A 19,628-nucleotide genomic window follows, 5' to 3' on the forward strand; every position below is an offset into this window, starting at 1 on the left:
CTCACCCAATTAAACCTCAGAGCATGCATGTTCAGAAAATAAGTTCCATAGCACTACATTTTGTGAAGTGTCACGCCTTTCTCTTGTAGGAGATAATGATTCATCTATCACAGGGAGAAGCAAAGGTTGTTACATGAAATCCATTGCTCTGCAATTAATGTGAAATAGCTGATATTTTTGTAAAGGCTAATCTGGACATTCATCCTGAATTTTCTAAGCTACGTATATTAATCAGGGAATAATTAAGATTGAAAGGGATGTCTGGAGGTCATCTGGTCCAAGTGGATGCTCAGAGCAGGGCTTTGTTGTGACAGCAAGGTGCTTGGGGTTTTGTCCAGTCAAATTTGGATTTTTCTCCAAGGATGGAGATTCCCATCATCACTAAAATGAATCAATTTAGTGAAGGTAAATCTCGGGAGGTTATGATAGGAAAAAATAAAAAGGAACAAGGAAATGAATGTGCTAAGACAAGGACAGGACTGAATTATGATTGATGTGTTAAAGAGGAAAAGGGAGGATAGAAAGCTCTTTCTCCTTCCCATAGCAGCACAAAAGAGTATTGGACCAGTAAGAGGCACAGGAGGTGCATGGAAATGGTTGCCAAATGCATGTAAAAAACAGCAGGAAAGAAGAAAGGATAAGTCTTTTCTATGTGTTTGCTATGAATGTAATAGATAAACAAGAAAGGATTGCACTGAATGTTAAGGAAAAGCTTTTTTATGATGAAGATAGTAAAACTGGAGTTCAGACTCAGTGTGGGCTCTTCATCACTGGAAATTTCAAAAAAAAAATTGCCAGACTGCCAGGAATGTCTAATGCACAGCTAATCTGACCTTGGAGTAAGGTGATAAACAAAGTGTTTTCCCTTTTCAGCTCCATTTCCCCTGATTTTGTGGTAGAAGAACAAGAACATTGATTCTCTTGAAGCCTGCTTGAAAGATGTTACTGAAAGATTAGGAGAGACCTGATAGAGCAGCAGGCTAGTCCAACATCATGAATGTGAATGCGTAAACTGAACACTTGTAAACTAAGTCCTACAGGCCTGACCTTTTATCGAGTTGACTGTTTCAAGAGTGCAGAAAGCTCATTTTGTGTACTTAGCAATGGTTGACATAAAAGAGAATTTGTTTTGAAATGAAGCTTGCTTTAAGAAGGGTCTAAACAACAAGGAAATGTAATTTTAGAAGATTAGAAATTAGAAAATTACAAATTACTTCAGCCTTGCTTTGAAGATTTTAGTATCTTTGATCTTAATTATAAAGCTAATATTTTTCAGTAAATGACTAAGCATCCTGTCTCTGGATAGTAATGACTGAGTGAAAGGACTGGTAAAGCAATATGGAACATCTTTTAATTCAACTCACTGCCTCAAATGCTGCCTTTCTAATTGGCTACAGACAATTTTTTTTTTGTCTCTGTAAATACAAAGCAATGATATTTTCTGCACTCCTAGTGTTCACATCTCGGAGTAACCCAGGCTGTAATTAATGCCTCTGGCAGTCTTGAGAGAGAATCCAAGGTCTGACTGGGCACATAGATTAAATTACGTGATGCAATTTCCCTATGGACGCATTTGATGCACCTGTAGTCTCTTGTTACCAGAGGATCACCCATAAGTATTCAGCAGGTACAGAATTAAGAGAGCTGAGAACTGTACTGGGAGGTTCATTTGAGAGCAACTAAATGCTCATGTCCTTAGTGACTCTTTTTCTTAAACTAATAGCGTGATTAAAACAAACCTCCTGCAATTGTAATATTATGGAAATGTCAACAGTGACTCCAGAGAAAAGGAGAAGTGCAAACTGTAGTCCTAAATCTTAATCCTGTAATTAGGGTAGCAGATTCTTGAAAATCGTGGCATTCACCACAGGTGCAAAAGTTCACTTGAGTACATTCACTGACTGAATAAGAGTTAAAGAGCATTTTGATATTGTGAAAGTAGATATGAATGAAAACCAGAAGGGACTTCAGGCAAGCACTACTTCAAGCTGTGGTTGCAAAGATAAAAAGAACAACAAGCGTTTACTTTTTAAGTGAAAAGCATCATAAGTTCTGCATTCTGCCTCATTTGAGTTCAAATGTGTTTCAGTAATGCTTTAAAGATTAGAAAGATTTTAATGAATAAATGAAGAAATGGAAATATTAATCTTGAAATAAAATTTTTATGGTTAGAGGCAGGTTGTCCTTGTAATTATTTTTTTAAAATTGGTTGAATTTACATTCAAACCCATTATAGTGATGTACAGAGCAGGAAGAAGAGTTGTGGAAGTATGTCAGGAGTATATGAATTGTTTGCTCCCAAGTTTGTGGGTTTTGGTTTTGTTTGGTTGTTAATTGACATGCCAACAATGCAGAGATACTATATTATCACTGAATGTTAGGATATTTGTTGCACCTTAAGCAGGCAGAATCGCACTTCTGTCTCTAGCACACCTTTCATCCCAGAATCATCATCTCTTGGAAGTGCTATAAATATTCAATATAAGCTGCACTTCTTGTGTTGAAGAACAGGGAATAGCTTGTTTTAAGAATGTTTATTAATTTATAACTACTAGCAAAAGAGGATGTCCTACTCTGGAAGTGAACTTTACAGATGCACCTTTAAAAGAGACCACTTCAAGTAGTTCTGTTGGATTGTTGCCACAAAGGTGAAATCTTTCCCAGGATTAGAGTGTCGTTACTTTGTGGAATGAGATTTCGCTGTCAGAGATGAGTTGACACGTTTCTTTGGGGAGAAATCATGAATGTAAACATTCTTTATAATGAAATTTGTATTTGAAACAAAATCACAGACTCATGCTGTTGCCCTCTCAGCAAATAAGCTCAAAGGAGTTTTTTGCTCCAGTTACGGTTCTGCTGAGACTCTTATCTCAAAGAGAAAGGATGGATGAGCTATCGAGCTCTTCTCTTTTTGCCCCACCTTGGCTCCTGGAAATGCTTTACTGTTCATGTTGTGCTGAGGCATTGTGGAAGTCCAATCAGTTTGCACTCCGCTCTATGAGCACTCCATTTTATAGACAGGAATATAGAAAAGGGGATTCTTTTTCCAAAGAGTAGAAAAACAAAAAGACAACAGATGGGTACAGTCATATGGAAGGCTACAAAAAAAACAGCGAGACAATATTGACTACTATAACAGTTAGCAATTCCCAGCAGAACCTGCATCTTAATTGCAGTTAAATTTCTTAGCTGTTGTCACAAATCTATAAATAATAGCAAAGGAAAGGTATCAAGTTGGCAATTAATTGGCTTTTATGTTTGATAATTTTTTTCTTTCAAAGTGTAGGAGGGATATGTGTAGAAAGGTGAATCCTTTAAAAAGCTTCAAGGGTATGAAAATGTTACAGGATGCCTTCTGGTGCAAATCTGCATTTTTGTTTCTTGCTTATTAATAAGCCTATAAGTAACTGGCGTAGAAGTGGAGCAATGTAGCAGTTTTCTCTTACAGTCCCCCTGTTACTCTCTTCCAGTACCTCTGCCCTTGCACTGGGAAAATAGCCTTGGATCCAGCAGCATATTTTGTTAGCTTTAGGCATCATGTTAGTCCAGGTGGTTTGTAGAAGTAAATTGCTGTATTATGTACGTTATTCTGAGAGTTAAAGCTTGTTTTGACTAACCTCAAGGCTTTACTTCATGTGTTTATGTACATCCACAAATTCTTTTCAGGTGGCATTTCTTTAAAATGTTGGCTACAAGTCAACCAAGAGGTTCTTCAGCCATTTCTGTATCTTAATTTCTAACTTGACCAATTAGAGTTTCCTAAGAGGATTTGACTGGTTTGTTTATTTGGAATGAATCCTATTTTTCTAGCATCCCTCATGCCTCCAGCAACCTTCAAAGTTTCTTATTTACCTTTGCAGTTTCCTCTCTGTGGGTGACAGTAATCTTGTAATAAATCTACTCCATCCTGGAGAGAATTCTAAGGAAATCTCTTCAGTGTGGCTTAGCACACTTGTTAGAAAGGCAGGGTGACTCACATGCTGAAGTTTCTAAGAAGTGTCTGAGGAAGGAGAGAACTGAGAATGGAGAATTGGCAAGGTTATAGTGAAAACTGCGTCAGTTCTGAATCTGTGGAGAAAGTAACTGCTGAGGGCTGCTGACTGTTTTGCTGGGCACTGTGAGATCCAATTCCTGCATTTGCTGAATGCCTTTCATCCAAGAATTTCAAAATGTTCTGTGGGTATTCAGCCATAGGGAACAGAAGGAAATGCAGAGAAGTAAGAGCAAAAACTTACAGAGAAGACCTCAATATTTTGTTAAAATCAAAGACCGTGGTACAGTAGTGTTGAAAACCAATTTTTCATGTTTGCAACAAATTTGTTTGCATTTCTTGATCCTGTACTGCTGACCAATTAGGCTTAATGTGTTCAGTACACTTTAACTGAGACACTAAATGCACAGAAGAATATGTTTTAACACTTAAAAGCAGTGCAAATAATCCTGCTAAGGAGCTTTGGACCAAGTCCTTAGGTGGTATGCATAATTCTGATAGGAAGTCCAGTAGATTGCTTTATGTTTCCTACATGTACAGACCTGCCAAAATTTTTTTGTAAACCTGATGCGTAACAAAATCAGCAAGACATTACTTAGTAGAAGATCCTTCTTGCCTACATTGCAGTGTTACTATCTTTTCATAATTGAAATCTCATCTATTAAACTGTATTAATAAATTGAATCATGCTTAGCAAAATTCCTAAAGGGAGAAACATTTAGATAATATTCACCAGACACTTATTTATTTAGCTAAGTGTCTCCTTTTTATTGGCTTAAATCCACAAGTCTCCTAATGTTTGGAGTATGAGTCATTTATTTTGCTGTTTAAATTTGATTAGTTCATACTATTTAAAATTTTTATAATCAAATAAACTATCTGTATTTAAAAACACTTAGGCTACAGAAAATGCTTATTACTTTTGCAAGGTTCTTCTAATAGTAATAAATGCCAAGTGAGGAGCTATTTGTCATGACCAATTAAAGACTTTTAACATAGTAACTACATTTCCTGAGAGAAAAATGAAATCAGACCTATCTCCTCCTCAACATAAATCCATGTTTGCCACAGAGACCTTCTATGCAGAAGGTTCTTTTGAACCAAAGAAATTACACTTTTCCCTTCCCAACCCAGTGAGGACAGCGCTGTTTACTAAGCAGAAAGGAGATATTCAACAGAGGTGCCAACCAAGCAGATTCTTACCAAGCTAATTAAAATTGATCCATGAAATGCTGGAGAAAAATAAGCCGACTTATCTTCAGTGAAACACCTAATTTAGCATTCTTATCTCATTTCCTGTTCATGTTACTGTTCAGCGGTGCTGATTTTATCCCAACACCTTCCTGGTCATCTCTTCCTGCTCTCAATCACACTCCTTGAACTGGCACATAAGTAAGGTGTGGATACCAAGAGATGATTTTGACTGTAAGCTACTGTAAGCTACTTCATTTGGTCTGAAGGGGAAAATTAACTTAGATTAACCTGAAAGTAAGTGCTATCCTAGTATTTCATGATACTAGTAGTGGTTAATTCTTGCTCAGAGAATTTTACAAATTATGAAAAAGTGTAGGCATTTTTTCCTTTAGCATGCCATTTCCCCTGCTTAACTCTGTGTGGCATGGTTTAAAAACCCTCTTAATCCTATTGCCTAGTGGAAAACTGTTGATAACTTCAGGAGTGATTGAGACATGTTCTTGCTTCAAGTTGCCATCAAATATTGTTAAATCAGAGAGTTTTTCAAGCCAAATCCTCTGTTCTGACACTGTCTGTTTTCATCCTGGTGTCGCTGAATTACCAACTCTGTGGAATTACTAGAAACTTCTGGCTCAATTATAATTTTCCTTTTGTTTGCACTTGCTTCAGTCTGCCAAAGGTCATTTCTAGTTTCGGTCAAGATGATTTCCTCCTGCTGGTATTTGAAATTCAGTAACCATCATTGTTTTTATTGTTGTTTGGTTGGTGGTTTCTTTATGTTTAATCTCATTATAAAGTCACTGATTAAATTCCTTTGTCAGAGTCAAGCAGCAAATCTCACAGAAGCAGTCGATCTTTCCTGTTTTCCCAATTGGACGGAGGAATCTTGATAGTCCTTACCACTTATTCTGTTCATGTTATTATAAAACTTCTAAAAGCAAAGTGCCCCACCGTTTCACTACACAGTGTGACAGCTGTGCTTTTGAAAATGTTTTTAGTCTTCTTTGCAACTTCAGATAAATTGTTTCCCTTAGCTTTTCCTTAGTACCTCTTTAAGAGCTTAGAAATATTTTTTTCCTATTGTTTGTTGGAGATTTCCTTTGGTTCTGGCTTGTTTGTTTAAGAAAACATTTCTTGTTCCTTACCTTATTTTTAGATTAGTTTAGCTAATCCTATTATTTTTAATTGTTGTTTTGAAAATGGAGATCAGCCTCCTTATCTTCACTATTACCTTCAGACTGAAGTTCTTTGGATTATTTTAAAAATAAATACTTGTTCTTTTGACAGTTTAGGTTTTATTTCCATACCTGTCATCATTTGTCAGTTTTATTACTTTCTTTAAGATTGTAGGAAGGTTTCCCTTCAGCACCTAAATCTGGTTTAAAACTATCTTTTGCCTTCAGAGTGATGTAGTCCTTGAAGGTAAAGGCACTGTGCTAGAATGTCTGAGGTGTAATTTAACACAACCATGTTTCTTCTCTTCTCCATTAATGTTTTAAATGTCGTTTTAATTTAACTATCTGCTGAGAGTCTGCTGTAGGAAGAAAAGGAAGATAAGAACTTTCTACACTCACCTGTTCCTTTAAATATTGTAAATTTAACATGTCTGAGCTTTAAATAGCAAAAGTGGAATCGCTGTGAATCAGAGTTTGTGACTGATCATCAAAGTTCTTTAATTAAAAAAGGGTAATTTTTTTATTTCCTGATGTGGTATCTCCAGCCCAGTCTGCATCATAATATTCCAATTAACATGCATAGTGTGTTTTCTCACTTGTTGTATTAGGTGTAATATTCCAGCCATACGAATATACCAGATGCTTAGTGTGAACTTCTTTGCCATATTGTTTAGATCAAGTACTGTAATTTTTTTTTGAATGAGTCTCTTGTGGGAGATTGTAATTGCAGCAATTTAATAGCCTCTTAAGCCTATAGTTTATAACAAAGTTAGGTGTAGAATTATGTGTCATTTTACATTTACTGGTAATTGTTCTAAACCCAGTCTAATGTTCTTTGAAAAAACGAGCACGATTAATACATTTTGTCTAGCTCCATGAAATATGTAAATTATATTTAAATTACAGTGGGTTTCATTACTTCTATATTTAAAAAAAAAAAAGGAAACAGAGGTTGTTGAGATCCTGGTTACAGGAGGCTCTACTATACAGAACATGACATATCTACTTCTGGCTTATTCCCATTTGAAAAATGGGGGAAATATTATAAAGTGCTATAAATGATAGAGAAGATTGGAATATAATACACAGAGTTATCTGGGAGAAAGTCTGATTGTATCTCTGAAAATTACTGGCAATCATCTTCTATTAAATGTCATTTCTCAAACTGTACAGTACATTTGCTGACTTTTTTCTAAAAGTTCAAGTGCACGTAAATAACATTTTCTATGATTTCTTCTTCCATAGTTGTGCTATTTAATCATTTACCCAACAACCAAGCATTATCAATCATTTCAGAGCCCTACCAACCTTTCTGCGATAACTTTCAAAGAATGAAGAAGTAACAATTACAGCCTCCTCCAAGTGCACTTTAGATAACGTGACAGGTACCTGTGAATCTACCCTTACAAATGTAAATATAATGTTTCTATGCCAGCAAAAAGACTGCTGTTTTAGACTGTGAAAGCACTACTATGCTTCATGCCTTGCCTCCATCTGCCAGAAGTTGGTGTGTTTATCTAAAGTTGTAATGAAAAGGGATTGGAGAGTTGGCATATGTTCACAGAAAGAAAGTCAATTATAACACAAAAGCACTGATGAAAGTTACTATTCAAGATGCAGCCACAATCAACCACCCCCTCCCCCCAGTTGTTTTTTTTTTTTTTTTGCCTTTGGAAAGTCCTCTTCTTTTTCTTTGCTTCCTTCTTTCTTTTCGTGTCTCCTTCCTTTTTAAGGTTTTAATATGTTTTCTACTTAGCAATAAAGCTGGCATTAGATGGAGTAAATGTTCTTTGAAAGTGTTTGGACAAAAAACAATATGTTGTGGTGCCTCTGAACTTCTAGTGCCTTGAGCTGCATCAACTTTCTCTCTGGAGGGAAATCCCAGCTCACAGTGCCTCTGTCCCCTTCATCCTTGGGGTTTTGATAGCTAGGAAAGACATCTGACAGTAGTGGGAAGTAGTGATAATTATGCTATGCTGGGCTCCCCCATCAGTGGGACATCCTGCTCCGCATGAGCCCATCTCATTTCAGCACCAAGCAAAGAGCCAGGGCATCTCCTTCATGTCACAGGCAAGGATTTGGCAGAGCAGCTGTGTTCATGACTCCTGCTACTCTCCAGAAAAAGACTTCTTCCTGAGTGGGACAGTAATTCCAGGCTTCTGGTTCTTGATCTGAAGCTCAGCTCCTCTTGAGTTCAGAATCATGATCACAGTTTGTTCCTGTAAGAACAAACATAAGAAAATGACCTACTAAGGAAAATAAAACCTTTTTGCTTTGTTTGAGATTTGATCTCTTTGAGTTCAAATAATTTCTTATTTCTTAGGCGATCTGCTTAACTGCACTGAAAAGGCTTAATATTGGATGACTCATTACAGGACTTAGAGCTATATCCAGAGCTCATTCAGCCTTCACTCTCAAATGTCCTTCAGTGCAAGGTACATCTATCATTTTAATCCCAGAGCTGTCTGTACTCTTCAGAATTCTTTTTCTCTTCATCTCTGCTTTTCAAAATTCTTTAGATTAGATGAAAACAGTGTGGTCAGCAAGAGTCACCTAGAGTAGTTGAGGAATTCTCTGTTATGCTAGAAACTTTTTCCCCTGCAAGATTATTTTTTTTTTTATTTGTTGATCTGCTCATCTGTTGATGATCCTGATGTCTGACATGTGGCTAGAGCAAGAACTCATTTCTATGTCATGTTCCCTGAATCATTTCAGAACTTATCTGTATACTGTGCACCATACCATGTAGCCTGGGTTCTCTGAAAAGGAAGATTTTTAAAAGATTCATACTGTTTGAAAATAATCAGGGATTTAGATTTTTAAATGAAAAGATGAGTTGTTTGTAGAGATTTGAATGAAATCTCAGGAGAAATGCCCTCCTTCGGTGAAGAAATTCAAAGGGTCCACTGCCATGTTGTCCCATAAGTGCATCAGCTTAGAAAAGATGATTTCTGATTTCTAAAGGGCCTGAACTCCCAACTGTATGTATATGTATTCTAAAAACAGAATTTCAGACAAGCAGATATAAAAATGTTTCAAGACACGAGAAACGAGGTTATGGAAGTAGAGAAAGATATGGATGCTTTGAGTTAAGAAATGCAAATAATGTGCTGATTTCCTCATGGGAGTTGAACACAATGCTGGGCTCTCTTAAGCCAAAGAGGGGATAGGAGAGACCAGCCTCCTGTCTTTGTCAACTGCATCTTTGATCCATACCCACTCTCAACAGGAGAGGAATAAGGATGAGGTGGCACAGGGCTGGGGAGAGAAGTAGGCTTCTAACAGGAGTGGCAGCACTGCTTGGTCTGTCATTTAAGGAGCCTCGTGGGTGTCACCATCATCATGATTTAGGCTTCTACACTGACCACAAAACTTCGTGTGCGCTGAGAAGTCTGAACAAAGACTTCAGCAGTCCTATTCACCAGGACAGGACACAAGACACAGTGTGTCTTCTATCCCATTTTGGAGAGAAGAAAAAGAAAATTCCATAAGCAAGGCAGATGTTAGCATCAGTATGAATCAGAGTTTGCTCTATTGTCCTTACTTGCCCTGATTTTCATTCCCTGGCAGGTAGAAGGGGAAAAACGTGTCATCAAAATGCTAATCAGCATTTTTCCATTAAACACAGTTTCATTAGAAATATATTGGTAATAGAAATATATTGGATCATTGAGCTACCTGGCCTTCATTCAAAACTTCTGATGCTCATGATGACTCATGACTAGGAATGTGTGTACTTCAAAAGCATGAGGGAGAAGCATATCCAGTGTTCAGAGCAACCCTCAACCCACGCTGTGGCGCTAGGGCATCAATTTGTTACAGTTCTTCGTAAACGCGAGTGGGCAAATCCCAGATACTAGGGCTTTTTTCTATATGTGCTAATGGGTAGAAAGAAACAGGGGAAACAGGTAGATGAAGGGAAAAGAGAAAGGACAAGTGGTCAAGTGAAACTCTCATTTCTTCTTCCTCCCCATTAATTTTCTCATCACTCTTGCCTTGTGTAGTGGAGGTTACCTGTGTTTGCACCCTGATGTGGGACCAGCTGGACACATGCTTCTGTGGCTTAAAATGTATCTCACACACACAAAATAGTCATCCAGGCACAAACGGGAGTTTAAAATGACAGTGTGCTACTGCCTGCTTGTAATGTAAGGGACACTTACAACGGAAAGGGTCTAATGGAAGTTGTACCTGCCCGTGGCAGAGGATTGGAACTAGATGGTCTTTACGGTCCCTTCCATCTCAAACCACTCTGTCATTCTACAATTCAAGGAGGCTTGCTCTCTAGCTGCTCTCTCTTTGCAGATGACTCATACAGGAATACTCTCAATTTCATTTCTCAGCTGCTTCCCAGCCAGGGCACGTGCAGGTTTATATGGTAGAGAAGTGTAAAGGTCACCAGCTGTCTTTAATTAATGAACACATTAATTCAGTAAATCCCCATCAAAGCTACACAGATGTCTCTTGACTTTATGTTATTTGATTGTATTTAATATTCTGTTAATTTGCCAGATGCTTTCTTCAGAGTTTTATAAGTGCCTCTGCTAGAGTAAAAATCAATGGTACTCCTGGATTGGATTGCCTGTTCCAGTGCTGTCCTGTGGAAAAACACCTCACATCATTTAATAGTTAAATTTGCTGAAGATTTTCAAACAATTTCATCTAAGAAGCACTTGCTGATACTGAATATATACTAAAAAAATTTCAAATGAAAACTCCTGGGAGAAAGCCCTGGCAACTGATGTATTAAGGCCTAGGAGTTAATCAGCAGTGAGGGATAAAACTCAGGTTTGTGGAGTTGGAATGATGGGTGAGATCTTAGTAGAGAAGAAGGTCAGGGAAAGAGAGAAGGAGATCCTGCTGGGAAATTGGAGCCTTCTCTCACCTGATCTTGAACCAATATCATTTAAGTCTCAGCTGCCACAAGATTTCTTTCTTACTTGCTCAGTAAACCCCAGCAAGAGTTGGTTTGGCCAGTATCTGATTCACAGTGCCTTCCAGATACCCTGTAGCCTTTTAATCTTATCTACCATTAGCTTTTTATATCTGTTGAGACACCAGCTTCTCTTGTACAATTGCAACTGCTCTGAAGCAAGAGCTCTCCGGACTGCTGTAGAAATCCACAAAATCCATCTAAAGTCTCACTCAAATATAAAAAGAATCAATTTATGTTCAATGAGATTTGACACTGGACTTCAATAATATTGTAATTGAGTCTGCGTCTCTAACTTCTGTCTTTAATTTCTCTCCTATTTCTCTCCTATTCCTTCATTTTCGTTGTCCTTCGTCCTTCCCCCAAGTACATTTTCTTTTTGATTGATTTATCAATCTCTTCTTCATTTATGTTCCTCCCTTTTCCCTGTGCCACAAGCTTCCCTTTGCCCTTTCTCTTACGCTTTACACTGTCTTTTCATTTTCCTTTTTTTTTTTTTTTTTTACCCCTACCATTCCTTCTACCTTCTACCGTTGTTTTTTTTGCTGACACCTCTCTCCTTCTTTCCCACTCTCCCCCCTCTTGGGGCTCAGCTGTGGCCATCAGTAACTCTAATGCAGATCCACCAATGGAATTTCAGCCTTTTTAGTTCCTGAGTTCCCACAGGTTAGCCCAGGATCCTAAAACCTTCACATTCCCATCTCGCTCCTTTGATTCTCCTTGTGGAATACTAAGCAGAGGCTGGAAGAGGTGCCCACCCATGTCCCCTCCAGCTGAAAAAGCTCCTTGCTTTATCCTTTGACATCCTGAATATAGAGAACAGGAGCAGCTCAATAAATGAAAACTGCACATGGACAACCACAGCTTGTGCTCATACTTCTAATGAATTGGCTGGAGTGGATCATGGTGCTCTGGGACATGGCATCTTTTCACAGGCACTACTGTGTCTTTGGGGAAAGGATCTGTACTGGAGGACTGATTTAAAACTTTTCTTCTCCTGCAGTCAAGATCAAATAATTTGTAACCAGGAGCATTTATTGCCTGAGGGATTTGACTGTGTCCTGCTAATAATAATATTCCCTGAATAGATTTTAACATATTCTTTTTTCTTGTTCATTTAAAATTGTTGCCTGAAAGTCTCCTTTAAACGAGTTTAGACATTTCCCTAGATGATCAATTATCTCAATTCATGTAACGTTCTCATGTGTAAGCATTTCCTGTGATGGCAATAAATGAAATTTGGTAATAAACTCTCATAAATTTATTAAGGTCCCACAGCCACAGATCACCATTGTCAGTAAATATAATGCTTCCCTGGTTACTTAAAAGCTATATTATCTGCCATTACATTTATAACCGCACTTAATATTAGCCCACTTAATAACCTCTCAAACATTTGGAACTGAATTTATAGCTTCCTGTCAACACCTCTCTAAAGCTTATTGCAAAATTTCCTCTCTAAACATTTTTGTGGTCTGAGAAAGGATTATTTTTGTCAAAGTGACATAAACTTCACTCAGCAACTTTTTTTTTTTCCCTTCATTATGTCTTTATTTTTTTCTCTCCATTCAGACCTTCTTCATTTATTTGTACACCATTCTAAGCTAACCCCTGGCTATACAGATGACAACCTAAAGTCTTGGTTTCAAATCTTGACTGCAAATAGCCCTAGATCCTACACACTGCTTGTAGCAGCAGGAAGCAATAACTTCTGGGAATGTCATTGCCTTTGCGGTTATCTCATGGAGTAAGCTTTGCACTGCTGCTTTTCATGGACTATTCCTAAAAATATAGAGTAGTCTGAATCTCTGCAGTCAAGTCAGACCTCTTTAAGACCATTCCCCCTGTTTCTCCCCGTCAGCTCTCTCTGACTGACCAGCCCACGCTCAGGTAGGTCAGGCATGTTAGCAGACCAGGCTGTGAATTTCCAGAGTGAAATGCATGACTACTTCTCATCTGGTGTTGCTGCCTAAGTGACATTCAGGACAGACTTTGCTATTAGGAAAGTCCCTGGAGCGTACAAACCACAGTGAACTGGAACTACTGGTTTATGCTGTCACCCTCAGATGTAGATCAGAGTGCTTCTGAATTTGCCAGTTGAGGCGCGACATGGGTTTTATTTTTGTCATGCTTTCTGCAGTCAACTTATGGGAGAAATATCTGATAAAGTTCCCCATGTCTGAACAGTTTCCTGTGGGCTGATCAAGAACAAAGCTTCTCACATTTATGATTTTTCCTCTGTGCTGGAGTCCATCAGTATTATACTGTAACTAAAGTAGTGGTAGCAATCCATTAACAGCATAACATCATGCTTTTGGAAAGACTTTCATAAACTGTACTCATGGACAGTGCATTTGCCAAGATGCTGCATGCAGACTGAGGATCTGTTTGATGAGACAAGTGGATGGAGGGAGCTGCACATCGGCTGATGCTATGTGTGTTTTGCTTGTCCTGCATATCATTTTGTATGTGATGTATGGGTTGGCAAACAAGACCTGCCCTGCAGGCTGGTGAGGAATGCAAGCAGTGTGATGTGATCAATACATGTCTGAGTTTTTACAGTTTTGCAGCTGTACTCAGTAAGGTAAAGCCAAAAACCTCAAAAATCAACCAGTATCAAGCCTTCCCTGTTAAGACTACTAAAATCTAAACATGGCTTCCCATTCATTAGGCTGTGTGGAGTTTTAATTAGAATGCTGTAGTGAGGAGGAATTTTTACCCTTCGTTTGATGCCATAGGCTCCAAGACACTTTTTATATTTTTCTTGTCAAAGTGTAATGACATCTGGGCAAGACGAAATAGAAAGCACATCTTTTGCAGTGAGGGAAAAGCAACGTGATGCTTAACCTCTGCCACTGTTGCAGTTGCTCAGGTGCAGATGCAGACAGGCCTTCTGGTCATGGTACAGGGGTGCTCAGCTGATGCCTGCCGCTCTTCAAGCTGGCTGTTCCCCTCTGCCCCAAGATGTGTGCAGCTGCCCTTCTGCTGAAGGTTCCTGACTGCTGCAGGGGGGTAGGCAAATGGGAATTACATGCACGTGCATCTCAGTTGCTTCCATGCAAAAAATCCATCTGTTTGGCCAAAAATCATAATGAATGTATACTTGTGTAGGACTTTAAACTTTGTGCTGAATGGAGAGGAGGTCTGTGAAGTATGCTCTACCAGCTTTTCTCCATGGGCATTACTCTCTGGAGACAGGATCATGCCAAACCTGGTATGGAGAGTGATCCTGAAGCTCCTCCTGCAGTGTTTGCTCCTGTGAATGTGTTCCCATTCTCATCTGCCTCAGGCAGCAAGCTGTGTTGGAGTTTCTCCTGGGAAGCAGATGGCAGAAGGTGGGCAGAATCAGAACAGCCTGACTCTCTGATCAGTTAGGTTTTTGTTGGTCTGGGTTGCCACACAGAAAGTTGTATCACCCACAAGCTATCTATTGGTAGAATTACTCTACTAATCAAAAGGTAAAGCTTTTCTGTATAGAAAAGATGCAGTGATAGCAATTCTACAACTTGCTGAGCATGCTTTCCTCACATAGATTTAAATTATGATTATAAAACTGTGTTCTCTTTGTTTTGTCTTTGTGGATGCTGCAGAAGGATTTAGTTTATTTTTTGCACTTTTGTCTTTTTGCCTTGGCATTATTATGCTGAGGTTTTGAACAGCTGAGTTGCCTGGAAATTCATATTTCCCCAGAAGAACCATTTGGCCTGTGCACTGATGGCAGAGAATGCATGTTGGCACAGTCACAAAAGAGAAAGCTTATTTTACCAGCAGCAACTGTGTCTCTCATTCAACCTGGAACAGCAGATAGAAAACCAGGGGACTGTTCAAGAAGCAATTCCAGACAAATTATGATCTGAAATCAATGTTGACAGAACTGTGATGGAAAGCAAATACATTATTTCTATGAGATTTTCTGTTGCCACATTTTTCCTACTTTTGAAAGAGAATACTAGGATGAAATCAATCTTCATTCAAGAGGAAAACTTATCAATTCAGTTTCATATCTTTTAGCTTTTTCTCCTGTATAATTTTTGAGCATCTAAGAGGACAACTTCTTTCACGTGTTCCATATTCAAAGTTTCTGCCATTTCAGGTCCTTGGTGATTTCTGTGTCTTAGAAGATTTCTTTTTCCTTAAAATGTTACTTTGTAAGACTAAGATAGTCTTTTGTTCAGATGGATTCTTTCATTTCTTTAATGGTCAAAATTTTACTTTAATATGAGATCATCTTGATTCTCTCACAACTTTGTAGTGAATGGATGATTGTGCCTTGTGGGTACTCTGTTCATGAGGGATCAAGACACGGGCAACAGAAGGTACACAGCAGCAATGCAGCTTAAACAGTCCATATTTCCTCTCACTTGGTGATATTTGACAAAGCAAATGTGTTTCATGTGCAGAAACCTGTGCCTTTGAGCATGTCTTTTCCAGTTTGATATCTGGCAAAATTTGGAGGCTCAGAAAGGAGTGTAAGAGTTGAAAACGTAAGGACTAGACAGTAACTGCAGTGCACCAAATGTCTAGGTGGTATGGGTTCTGTGTGAAGCCATGAGTTAGACTCAGTGATCCTTGATATATTCTATGAGGCTATGATTTTATGATTTTCTACCAAGATATCATTTCTATAGTTGTCTTTACAGTCTTCAATTACAGTAAACACAAACTGTGTGGGGATGTGCTTCTCTATGTGTTGCTGGTGGCAGGATAGGGTGACCCTCCTGTCATGGTGGCCACTTGAATGCCCATCCCAGAGCAGGGAGTTGGATCATCTTTGCTGTGCAGATGTAGGCCAGGTTCCAGGTGGACTGTCCCACAGCCATGGACTGAGTATGCTGGTGTCCAGCTCAAGTTGGCTAGACCTCTCTGGTTGCTCCTCAGCATCTTGTGGAGTTCATCATCTCTCACAGCTTTTCAGTTATTGTGCTGTTCATGATACCAATGCTTGAAAACATGCTATGGCAGTATAGTGAAAACCATAATAAAAATATAAAAGCAACTACAGTAAGTCAGCTTGAAGGCACATCCAGCATTCTGCTTCCAGCTGTAGCCAGCTTCAGTCCTTAGAGAATGAGCACAAAAAGTTGAGCAAATGAGAACTGGTTCTGAAATTTTAGGAGCTTCCTACACCAGGTGTAGGCTGTCTAAATCCGGACAATCACGTTCCCTTATCACTGGTGAACATTGATGATTCCTTTAAATTTATCTAATCTCTTTTTAAATTCGTTTGTAAGTTTGGCCTCTGCAACTTCCGTGGGCAGTTAGTTTCACAGTTTAATTAGATGTTATGAGAAAAGGCATTTCTTTTTCTGCATTTTAACCTGCTGCCTGATAATTGGGGTGCCTCCTAATTCTCATAGTGGGTGAAAGATTGAAATTGTTCTCTGTTTACTTCAGTTACCATTATAAACCTCTGTTATCTCCCCTCCCAGCTGTTGCTTCTTTTCAGCTTAAGAGTCCAAGTCTAATTAGCCTGTCCTCAATTCACTAAGTCTGAAATCTAACTCAAAATAATTGCCAAGTGAGATGCTAGTACACTTGTCCAAATCTCACCTACAAACCTTTGGAGGTTATTGTACTACCTTTAAAACTGATCTTTGTAAGATCCATTGTAAATGCAAAGGGCATACACAGACTACTCAGAGTAGAAGGATAAAATGGAAAAATATGTAACATTTTTTTCCATAATATCACTTTTTATTATCTATGATGTGAACCTATATGCTCTGGTAAGAACTGGGTGAATCTGTGCACACAGAAATCTTGCATCTATCACAGAAACACCTGAAAAGATGCCAAATAAAATGTACTTCAATTCTGACTTCTTCAGAAAAGAAAAAAAATAATAAAAAATGAAAGACCTTTAATTGGTGAAATTCCACAATGGGAGTTCTGTGATAGTCTGCTATTTCCTCAGATGGTTAAACCAAACTACCTAGGAATGGATTGGGTCATCAAATATCAAGAGTTAAGATGTTCTGAACGGCATTTATAAGTAACTGAATATAATTTAAAACTGTCAAGATTATGTAAAATTGTATTAGTAAATGAGACATGGATAGCAGAATGAATGGTTTAGACATGCCTCATTTGAACTGGATGAGTATCTAGTTCAGACTTGCTTTCAGTTAAATACAAAAAAAATCATGTTATGTTCTTTCATTATATTATTTTCCATGTTACAGTATGAGTTCTTTGTTAGCTAATCTTTTAATGTTCGCGTCCATTACAATATGAAAAGAAAAAGTCAGGTATAACAATATATTTATATATGTACACTTTAAAATCAATTTATGATTTCATTAGCCAAATCAGGAACTGAATGCTGCTGAACACAAAAGAACTCTTCAGGCATTATTTTTCAAATAAAATGGACTGGTTTTTAGATTTCACATGTAACCAGAACTTCACAAGGTTGTATATATTCAAAATAATCTCAGCAGCCTCAACACCTCTTTCATAAACATTATATACAAAATTCTATGCAAAAACTGATCAGTGTATGAATGAGAATCCAAAAAGCCCTTTTCCACCTGAGAGCAGATATCTCCCACCTCCTATACAATACACAATCTGAGTCAAGAGCTTGGATTGCTCTGGGGACACACAGAGCAGACGTTCTGTGGCCTTCCAGGTTCCTGGCCTGCCCCAGGGTAAGCTGTTCTACTCCAGGCTGTAAAAGCTTTAGAAATACCAGGGTACAGCTTAGAACTACAGGAAAAACAGATTATGAAGCATTTACATCTTCTGTGAAATTAAACCATTTTTCCTTATTCAGCTCTAATTAAGAGGCAGATTTCAACTGAGCATTTTATGATGTGCAGAAATGTGATAGCCTTTGTAAACCAGGGATTTACTATGATGACTCCCAAAGTTTCAGAAGACTTAGAACAGGAGTGTTGCCAGGACTACTTATCCAGGGCTAGGGAAAGATCATGCATGGCCATTTGGCATCTTAAAAAGAAAGGAAATGCAAACAGAACACTCAGCTATGTAAAGAAAAAGAACAGCAAGACAGCTAAAATAAACAAAAGTTGAAGGTGTGCGAATTATAATCCCTAAGGACTAGTGAGCCCTTCCAATCTCACAGCTTCATAGATACAATGGAAAAATAGGACATGAGAACACAGATAGAGCATCATTCTTCAGGAGCCTGCTGGCTTTGTCCTTGCTTCTTGTTGGCCTTCCAACACAGAGAGAAAGCAGCAGTGTGGAGCGGCCTGTGTGAGTGGCCTGATTTTGTTTCCAGAGGGGCTGAGTTCTGACCATCTGGAGCAGGCAGCATCTCTTAAGCTGTTTTACCACTCTGAAAGTGACACTTGGTTTCAACTTTGGCTTTTTTCAAAACAAGCCAAAATAAACCAGGTCATACTTTGCCTTGTTATCCCTTCATTGTCTTGAATAAATCAAATGCAGCTTCATCCAACCAAGTGTGAATTATCTCCTAGTCAGTCAGCAGTACTTGGGAAGAAATTGCTACAGCCAGCATATTTTAAACTGCTCAGTGTTCTTCATGATATGAAAGTTATTCATTCGGTGACTGTCCCCTGTTTTGTCCTTATCCTTCTAAACTAATGAAACTAACTAATAAACCCATAACTATTAATATGTTCAAGGAACATTGAATAGTCTTCTGTATTTCTTCAACAGATGTTCTGATACTTGATCATGAACAATTAATTCCCAGACTCCTGGTACTAAGATAAAAGTGCAGCAGAAACAATCATCCAAATGTTCATCCAGTAAGAAACTGAAAAATATTGCAGAGTTTGGGATAAAGTCACTATTTTCTTCTTATTCTTTCTAAGAAAAAGCATGTATTTTAGAAAATCCAAGTTCTGATATGTCATTGGTGGTGGGTTTGTTAATCATCTTTAGGATTCAGAAGGCTACTGTATAGCCATCAGATCTAAGGCTGATCCCTTGAGTAATTTACAGCTGAACACAAAAGTTACCTCTTGCCAGTAGAAGAAAAATCCAGAGGTTTCCAAAGTATGGGACTTCCAGTGAATGATATGTAAATGCAGATTTAAACTCATTGTTCTTGAGTTCTCATCTTATCGTTCCTTATGAGTGCAAAGTGGATTTTCAGTGCAGCTAAGGACAAACCAGTTTTGCAATCACTGGGCACAGGTGTAAGTGATTATCAAGGCTGGATGGTAACTTGGCAACAATTTCTTAACTCTTCCCTTCCCTTCTGCTCTCTTGAGTGTCAAGGAACAAACAACAGCGACCCACCTCAGGCTCCATGGAACCCCTTTCCATCTTGGTAATGTGATGCAGCTGGTGCCCTGCTTGCTCTGTCTTTGTCTCACTGTGTATTTTGCATTTGGAGCAT

General features: G+C 38.4%; 1 long non-coding RNA gene across 2 annotated transcripts in view; it reads left to right on the plus strand.

Annotated features, from left to right (window-relative positions):
* The window catches only part of LOC128084189 (uncharacterized), a 58,443-nt gene that overhangs the window by 25,951 nt on the left and 12,864 nt on the right, over positions 1-19,628 (plus strand). The window contains exon 4 of one of the 2 annotated variants that reach the window (XR_008208375.1): positions 874-2,126. The exons of the other annotated variant lie outside the window; for it this stretch is intronic. This is a non-coding gene — a long non-coding RNA (uncharacterized LOC128084189). Of the gene's footprint in view, positions 1-873; positions 2,127-19,628 lie in introns of those variants that run through there. 2 annotated transcript variants of the gene reach the window in all.

The sequence above is a fragment of the Tympanuchus pallidicinctus genome, unplaced genomic scaffold, assembly GCF_026119805.1.
Source record: "Tympanuchus pallidicinctus isolate F22 unplaced genomic scaffold, pur_lepc_1.0 scaffold1, whole genome shotgun sequence".
Lineage (NCBI taxonomy): Eukaryota > Metazoa > Chordata > Aves > Galliformes > Phasianidae > Tympanuchus > Tympanuchus pallidicinctus.